This window comes from Triticum aestivum, chromosome 4D, assembly GCF_018294505.1.
Source record: "Triticum aestivum cultivar Chinese Spring chromosome 4D, IWGSC CS RefSeq v2.1, whole genome shotgun sequence".
NCBI classification, from domain to species: Eukaryota; Viridiplantae; Streptophyta; class Magnoliopsida; order Poales; family Poaceae; genus Triticum; species Triticum aestivum.
The window spans coordinates 469,295,992-469,305,745 of NC_057805.1; the positions used below are offsets into that span (position 1 = coordinate 469,295,992).

The 9,754-nt window shown below is 41.2% G+C and overlaps 1 long non-coding RNA gene across 1 annotated transcript; it reads left to right on the forward strand.

Moving 5' to 3' along the window:
- Nucleotides 1-7,996: 7,996 nt before the first annotated feature.
- LOC123100365 (uncharacterized) lies at nt 7,997-9,074 on the forward strand. The gene is made up of 2 exons (XR_006448392.1): nt 7,997-8,162; nt 8,787-9,074. It is a non-coding gene; the product is annotated as an uncharacterized lncRNA (long non-coding RNA).
- Nucleotides 9,075-9,754: the final 680 nt, after the last annotated feature.

The window sequence follows — 9,754 nt, forward strand, 5'->3', positions numbered from 1 at the left end:
CGCTGCTCAATAACAATTGTGAGGTGTTCAACAGGTACATCCTGGAGGCTAGGGAGATGCCAATTATAAGCATGTGCCAGAGGATCAAGGGACAAAACATGGGAAGGAATTATGGAAAACAACAAGAGGTCTTGAAGTGGCATGGTACTATTTGTCCAAAGATAAGAAAGAAATTGGATAAGAATATTGAATTTGCAAGAACTTGTCATGCTGCACCAGCTGGAAAAGGGTTGTTTGTAGTCAATGATAGAGGTATGGACTTCAGTGTGGACACAAGAATGGAGAAGTGTAGCTGCAAAAGATGGGATTTGTCAGGTATCCCATGTTCTCATGGAGTCTCTGCTCTTAGATATGACAAAATACCACCAGAATCAAGGGTGAACTCTTGTTACTCTATTGAGACTTATTGCAAGGTATATGAGCACATTATCATGCCATGTAATGATGTGAGTGAGTGGGCTATGATGAATGGCAGAAAAATCATACCACCACCACTTCAGAAAAAGAAAGGAAGAAGGGCAAGGAATAGGAGACAACAACCAGAAGAGAAGCAGGGAAAGAGAGGTGTGAAGATCAATAAGGCAGGCGCAGTCATCCATTGTGGATATTGTGGAGGTGCTGGTCATAACATAAATGGTTGCTTGGACTGGAAGTTAGGGTTGAAGCCTAAGAAAAAAACAAGAAGCCATAGAGTTAGAGCTGAGCCAGATGTGTCATCTTCAGATGAAGAAACAATAGGCCTTACTCAGATAAATCTCGAGATCAAGAAACAATAAATCTGTTACTCATAGAACATCATTTAATGTACCAATAATCTTTCTGCATTATTACTTTCCAGGAAATTAATCTTCAGACGGCTGGTGTTCTTAACCATGACCAACCTTTGTATCATTCAGAGATGCTAGCTACTTTAACACAGGAAGTAAGTTTAAAAACTGCTTGCACATACTCTTTTTGCGCAAACTCTGTTTGCACACAGCATGTATTGATTCTGAGTTAAAACAATTGTTAACTAATGCAGAGAGAGGAAGTTGTGCATGGGCCACTACCTGAGAATGCTTTCATACAGCAGCAAGCCCTCTCACAGCCTCCAATTCAACCTACAACAGCAACAAAAACTGGTGATGTGCACAGGAAGAGAGAGGTTGTTGCACTTGCCAGACTTAGAGCAGCAGCTAAGAGAAGAGAGATAGCCGATCAGGCCAAGTTTGATGCAGCCATTGCAAAATTAAAAGAAGAAGAGGACAAAATCAAGTTGTCTGCTCAAAAGAAGAAAGATGACCAACTAGCAAAGAAACATGCTGCAGAGGAGAAAAAGAAGGCTGCACTTGAAGAAAAAAGAATTGCTGCAGATGAGAGGAAGAAAGCTAGTGAGGAAAAGAAAAAAAATCCCTAGAGGATAAACTGGCCATGGCAGACAAAAGGAGAGAAGCTATGGAGAAAAGGAAAAAAGAAGCAGAAGAGGCAAAAAGAATTAAGGCAAAAGAAAGACAAAGAATTGCTGAAGAGAAAAAAAGAGTTTGCAAGACTAAATTTGATGCAGAAGAGGCATTGTTTCTTATAAATCAAGCAGATGAGATTGATAGGCAGCAATCATTTATGCAAACACAGGAGACAGCAAGGCAAAGAGCTTGGGAGCAGCAGACTGTCCAGCAGGAAGCTACAAGAGTGTAGGCAGCTTTGCAGGATGCAGATAAGACGAAGGCACAGCAAGACAGAGAAGCAATGGTGGAGGAGCAGAGGATGAATGCATGTCAGTCCAAAACTACAACAATGAAGAAAACTGGAGCAAGCTCTAGTCAAAACAGGAGAACATTTAAAAAACCAAGAAAAGTTAGCATGTTTGGTGAACTTAGGGGTGGTTGAAAATTAACGAAAAGTGGTGGTTTCATTTTGTGTTCTGTTTGTGATCAGATGTAGAACGTGTTAATGAACATGTTCTGCTCGTGATCATGCTCCAGACCATGCTGGATAGCTTTTGTAATATGCTTTCTTTTGTAGTATGTAAACTGGATGTCAGACTTGTTATATGCTCCAGAATATAATGGATAGCTTTTGTAATATGTAAATTGGATCTCAGACTTCTTATATGATTACTTCTGTAGTATGTAAACTAGTTGTTGTTATATGCTTTCTTCTGTAATATGTAAACTAGTTGCTGTTATTTGGAGATATGACAAATGAGGTGCCTGGAAGGATTAATGCCATAACTGTATGTATAGATACAAAAAAAAGGTGCATATTCAGTACCGGCATTTTCATAATGATAGAAGTGACAGTGAGCTAGCATGAGATAGAAGTGACATAATGATACATAGATACAAAAAAAGGATACTCCAACTAGCATTATGACAGTGAGCTAGCATTTTCATAACTGTATGTATAGAAGTGACATAATGACAGTGAGCTAGCATTTTCATAATGATACAAAAAAAGGATTAATGCCATAACTGTATGATAGAAGTGACATAGCATGAGATCCATACATAGATAGTCTGTCAAGCACTGAATATTACATACCAAATTCACAAAAGAGGCACCCACATAATACATAACTCAGTGACATACATAATACTACAGCAGTTCACAAACTACATAGATTGACTACTACAGATACTCCAACTAGTTAGATAGATAGATAGCTCAATCCTCATGGCCATCGACTTTGCCAAGCCTAGTGCTGAATTTGTGCGTCCGTGTCAGGTCCTCCCCTTCGTTCGGAAGCCATGCATCCGGCAGGTCTTCGGCGAGTAGAGGACCATGATCAGTCACCTCCTTGATGTGACAGATGACAGGATACACCAGCGTCTTCTTCTTCCTCGGCGACGACGGCCCGTAAGACGACGCCATTTCCACCGCCACAAACTCTTCAACTGATTGCGGAGGAGGATCTGTACAGAGCGCAAGCTTAGGCTCGACAATCTCCACGTCCAGCATCTTGCCCACTTTCGACGGGTCACGAAGCCATGCCATTACCTCAAGCTCGCGCCTGTTCTTTGGTCGTATGATCTCTATCAGGCCGCCGCCTAAATCCTTCAGAACACTTTTCACTGACTGCGTCGACCAAGCCTGATCTGGGAGCCCTTCCAAACTGAGCTTCGTCTTGTACTCCAGAGCATCCGGGGTGGCGCGAGTCTCTCTTACCCAGCGCTGAAACTGGATCCACCGGCGGCAACACTTGAACTTCATCGACGATTGCAGCACCACCGTGCACTTTTCCTCCGTTGAGAATAACAGCCATAGGTCATGTGGGGGGCAAGCGACCTCAATGCTCACCTCCGACTGCAGCACACCGCAACGGGCCTCGATGGCGGCTAGCAGATCGGCCGGCGTCACTGCCTCCTCGCCGTCTCCTACCGCCGTGGCCAGCAGAACCAAATTGCCGTACCGACCCTCAAACGCATCCATGGATGGCGTCCGGGACAGCATGACACGGCTCCTCTCCGGACGGAGACACGGCTCACCCCGACGCCATACCTCCTGCGGATAAGCCCTCTCCAGCAAGCTGCGCCCGGATCCATCACCGGCGACGACCGTCGCCGCCGCGCTACCGCCATCTTCGCTCTCAACATCGACAGAAATGGTGGTGGAGGTCACGCTAGCGCCGCCCATCGCCGCAAGACAAGCTAGGGATTGCGGGTGAATAGTTGGGGAGATTGGGGATTTTTTCACCGACGAAACGGCTCGGGGCCTTATCCACTCCAAGCGTACTGACAGGTGGGCTCTGCGCTGACTAGTGGGCTCCCTTCTGACGACAGGCGCTGACGTGTCATACGGGGTATACTGCGTATGCACACGACGTGTATAGGCAGGACTGGGCGTCCAACATCCAGGACCATATTGGCGACGTATTTCCTCGTATCAGGACCGTAGTGGATCGGTTCTCGACTTCTGGGACCGAGATGGACATCGCCGGCAACTTCCAGGATGATACGTGCAATTATCTCGAGGTATGTATCCGCTTGAAAGCAGCAAGCATCAGCCTTCTGTTCTTTGTGTTCTCTGTATAGATGTGTAGTACTCCCTGGTCAACAGAGGGAGTAGTAACCAAGAAGCAGCATGAACAAACTCGCAGCAGCAGGCTACTGCTCTCCTCCCTGATCCCCTGTATATAAAATAGCAGTAGTGCATGAATGAAGCAATCAATTTCTGAATTACAGAGACAGCGTATAGATTTTCTGAAGGACCGCGATATATTCTGAACGTTCGTGCCTATTAGATAGGTCCGAACGATCCTTCTCACATTTCTCCCGGGGAAACAAGCCGCAGCACACTTTACACCATTGTATGTATGCATGCAAATAGATTAGTCTCTCCTAATTACATGCATGCAGAAAAAATAAAATTGATGATGGTAGCAGAATCTTTTAAGAAACTGAAAATTCAAAATGTTTTGTAGCTCAAACCGTCGTCCGGATTGAAAAACTGTTTTCACATTAAAAATTTGTCGCGACGAGATCTTCGAAACTAGATCCCATGTTGGTATGTTTCGACGACTTTTTTTCAGGTAAAAAGTTACCACGCGCGCTATGTAAGTTATCATTTCAGTTGTGGGTAAGTTATCATGTTGTTTACACATAAATTACCAGGTATAAAAATAGTTTCTTCAATCATCCCTTCATATGCACATGCATGCATGCATTAGAGGGGGGGAAATTTGATGTCATCATAAATTCTTCATATTTCAAAAACTTTGAGATGTTTTATAGCTCAAACTCTCAATCCGATTGAAAAATCGTTTTCACATAATAAATGCGTCTAGACAAGATCTACGAAACTAGATACCATTTTCATATATCCCGATGACTTTTTCGTCCAAATAATACCATGCATGGGCTAAGTAAGTTATCACCTCGGATGTGTGTATATTATCATGATATTTACACATAGGTTATCGTCGTATATTTTCAAGAACTTTTTTCAGGGCAAAGTTACAGTGGTGTTTGTGCGTGAGTTACCACGTCTGTGGTGCGTACATTACCATGCTATTTACACATAAATTATCGAGGATATGTTTTCAAACAACTTCGTTCCCCGAGGTCAAAATTATCACAGTGCTTGTAAGTGGGCTATCAAGTCTACGGTGCGTATATTACCATGTTATTTACACGAAAGTTATCGGGAGGGAGTATGTTATCAAAGAAGTTCCTCCTCTACCTCCCACCCCAGGGTCAAAGTTACCACGGTGTCAATGCGCCAGTTATCACATATACAATGCGTATAGTACCATGTTATTTACACGGAAGTTATTGGGTGTATGTCTTTTAAACAATCCCCTGCTCCGTGGTACATAAGTCATCATGTGTGTGGTAGGTAAGTTATCATGCAGTTTACACAGAAGTTATCGAGGTATATTTGAACAAACCTTTTTCATGGGCAAAAGTTACCATAGTGTTTTGTAAATAAGTTATCACGTCTATGGTGTATATATTATCATGTTATTTACACAGAAGTTGCCAGATGTATGTTTTCAACATCGTTTTCACCTCAAGTCCAAGATACCATGGTGTTCATACATAAGTTATCATGTCCGTGCTACGTATATTATCATGTTACTTACGAATAAGTTACCAGGATATATTACAACACCCCCTCCCCCCATCAGCCGAAATTACAGTGGTGTTTTGTTCATAAATTATCATGCATGTGGTGCATATAAATTTAGAAAGCAGTTACCGGAGGTATTGTGGAACAACTTTTATTTCTCCGGGTCAAAGTAATCATTGTGTTTGTACATAAGTTATCAGGTCTATGATACGTAAGTTATCATGCAATTTACACAGAAATTATCGGGGTATGTTTAAACAACCTCGTTTCATTGTTCAAAGGCATTGTGGTATTTGTACTGAAGTTACCATGTCTGTGGTGCATATATTATCATGTTATTTATAGAGAAGTTACCAGAGGTATGTTGCAACAACTTTTATTTCTCTGGATCGACATTATCACGATGTTTGCATGTATGTTATCAGGTTTGTCATACATAGATTATCATGCTGTTTACACAGAAGTTACCGGCAATATGTTTGAACAAACATTTTCATTGATCAAACTTACCGTGGTATTTGTACATAAGTTATCAGGTCCGTGGTGCGCATATTACCATGTTATATAAAGAGAAGTAATCGATAAAATCTTTGGTCCTCGATGCCAAGTCCGATTGTTGGTTTACCTATTTCAAACATGTATCGCATGTATACAAAATTGTATCAAAGTTAATTAGCATGTATGATAATTTTACGCAAAAACGATAGGATCACAGGTATAGAAAACTAGATTTTGTTACCACAATTGAGTGCACTTAAAAATTAGGATTGTCTTTAATCCAACCAACAACCGCGTTAGAGTGTTCGCAGGACATATCAATGAAAAGTTCCTTTCTCGCAAAAAAATTGATACCCTAGAGAAATGTAGGGAAAAAACTACACGGATAATAGATTTTTGTAAACGTTTCTTTTCTTGCATTGAAAAGGTTGGTTTCTCCAAAAATGGACACTAAAGCAATTTAGGTGAGGTGTTAATGGGACTCAACTAAATTCCCTAACGACCCAGGTTCAAATTTCAGGTACTGCACACTCACATCAGAATTTTGTTTTTTTTTCTGACAGGAATCAGCGGCATGGTACAAAAAGCATCTAATATATTCCTATTCACCCAACCGCACCAGCTAAGGTGGTTACTCCAGAGAGAACCCAGCCTATAGGTGGGAGGTTCGATTCCCATCGCCGCTGTTTTTAACGAGCACGAGCGGGAATCGCTCGCTCGCTCCGGATCGAGTTGTTCGTATCTATTGCGAAAGTAGGAACGTTCGGAAGTTACAATTGTTTTCTGAATCCAAACAAAATCAAGCATATACTGTAGGTTGTTCTATTGTTGATCCAACCACATGCTCTGTTTCTGCATGCCATGGAAGCTTTACTTTCAAATCCTCTTTTTCTGCACGACAATTGAAAAGAATGCAGGAGTCGGAGGATGAACAAAATTGCTTTGAACTTGACAGCAGCAGACTAAATTCCTAAAGGCAAAAACTTTTTAGTACTACAGGATATACCTTCAAAGTTTATGACAGTTCGAATGGACATATGATGTTGATTGGTTAGTTGACTTAGAAGTAGAGCCATTCAAATATATTTACTCTGATGAGTGCAAAAAATCCTTATACTCCTAGCTATATGTTTACCCTATATCTACTTTTCACATTATACATATTCTCCACTACAAAGGGGTCTAAATAGCATGATTTTTTTCAGTTAAAGTTCCAAGCAACTTTCCTGTATGAATCTGAGAATCTCACTAAAACCTGTGTTTCATTGTGTATATTAAGCCTATCGAGTTGAGTTTCAGACTGATCATAAACATACCTCAGTTTAAGATGTGATGCTGATTTGATTTGTGTGCTGCACCATCATCCATATCTTCGATTTCAAGCAGTTCCATGTCAAATCAAATACATTTTTTCTTTGTTTATGACAATACATGTTTGACAGGTTAAAGCATGTACTATTGTGCATACTGAAGTGTAACAAGCCTTTCCCAGTAGCAAAACTGAAAGTATATATGTGTACTGTACTTTCAGTAATATAGATGCCAATATTATTACTTTTTTAGTTAGGGGGTGGTGGGGATTCACTCACAGTCAGGGACCTCACTGACTAGGGGTGGGCACAGTCACACCGAAAACCGAAAAATCAAACCGAACCGAACCGTTTTAACCGATTTATATGTTTATTCGGTGTATGGTTTTTTGGTTTGGTGGCAGTTTCGTTTTCTATTCGGTGTTCGGTGCAAGTTCGGTTTCTTGCGATCACAAACCGATATCACCGAAGAAACCGCCATTATTTACGATGGCCATACGCTCATAGCTTCATACCCCGTACGTGACTGGCTATGGCATGTGAGCGGCTGAGCGCAGCTCATTTATCCTTCGGCCCAACAGCCTCTAATTTACATAATGTATAAATATATAATCACCCCACGTTGTCTCAAAAATAAATATAATCACCCCACGTTCACACGTCCGCGAAACCCTAATCATCGGCTCATCGCCCATCTCTCCATCCCTTCGTCAGGCGGCGCCCTCTCCTCTCCAACCCTAGACACGCGATCAGCCGGCTCCGGCAAGTCGGCGTTCTGGAGTCCTTTTGTTGCGACGGACGTAAGCGGTAAGCCATCCGTTAGCTTCTCCAAGTTCCAATCTCTGAAATCTCAATACAAGTAGCTAGTACACTACGTAACGTGTCTCCATGCAAGTGATTAGTTTGATCTACTACTACTAGGAATATTTTAGTATTGTTTGCATATGAAGCGATTGTCATGAGCTAGTGTATCAGCAAGTATTTATATGATTTCTATCCATGGATCTTCTTGTGTACGTCTGCAGTCTGCGTGCGTAATGGAACAAATTATTTATTAGTCTATGGTTTAGTGCATGTGCTTATTCTAATCCATATATTTTTAGACATATGCCAAGACGCCGCTAGATACGTGAGTACGTCCTGTGGTGAATCGATCTAGCAGTCTAAAACAAACATATAAAATACGTATCAAATTCCCTAAAAATGGTACCAAATGAAAGCTGCACACTTATAGGCATCACATGTATTCTCCCTTATATAATACTTTTCATGTTCCACGTGATCTTATGTTTTATACACAGTACACTTGTTTTCTTGACCGAATTGATCTTATTCTTGTCCAATTTGTAGATGTCAGAATCAAAAATATACATCCTTTTCATGCGGTTGCTATGCAAGTGTGCTAACAAATTTACTGTACAAAATCCTCAGATGTTTGTTTCCGGCAAGGTCGCCGTACGAAGCCATGGAAGTAGTACTACAGATCTGAGATCTTGAAGTCTTGTTCCTATGATGAAGTCCCATTTATTCACGTTTCTGTGACCAGTCAACTATTTGATAGCCTTTTTGTTTGATTTCTCTCCACTTGTGTTTGAGAAAAATAAGAACTATGCTATTTGCTTTTGCTGCTACATAAGTGAGACTATTTGTTATATGTCCGTGCGTGAGACTTTGTTCACTATCCATTTATACATACATATATCAAAGTTGTGTCTTTCATTACAGCTGCTCATGAGTCGTGGCTTTGATTGGTGCATGTACTCCGGTTTTCCGGTTAACCGAATAAACCGAACCGATATATTTTGGTTAATATGGTTCGGTGTCTAATTTATGTGTGATTATTTCGGTTGCCATTTCTCCAAAACCGAAATTATAAAAAACCGAATAAACCGAACCGTAATAACCATATTAACCGAACGCCCAGCCCTATTGCTGACCAGGTAAATTTATCAAAACCGACCGAGCTAGCCCACCTCGACTGGAAGCAAAGATTGTTCTACAATAGTCCCCCCTCGGTTTCTTACACATAATTTATCCAATTCATATATGTCTTTGACTTTCTCGGTATTAAGGAGCTAACTTGAAAATCAATGAGCCCAGGTTAAGGACCGACGTGACAGAGAAATAAAGGAAGAAAATTGCTTTGAGGACAACTGCATCTCAAACGACAAGAGACGTGACAAAGAAGTAAAAGCGAAGGAAGAACTAGGAGAAAGACCCTCGATTATTTATCGGGACGAATTGGAACACACATGATACATGACAGGGAAATAAAAAGGATGGGAAGAAGTAAAAAAAAAAACATGGTGCAAGCTGTGCGTGCCGCCACCAGAAATTGCAGCATCTAAATGAAAGACTATTAACAGGTTCTGTATTTATACGATTTACAGCAACTGGTT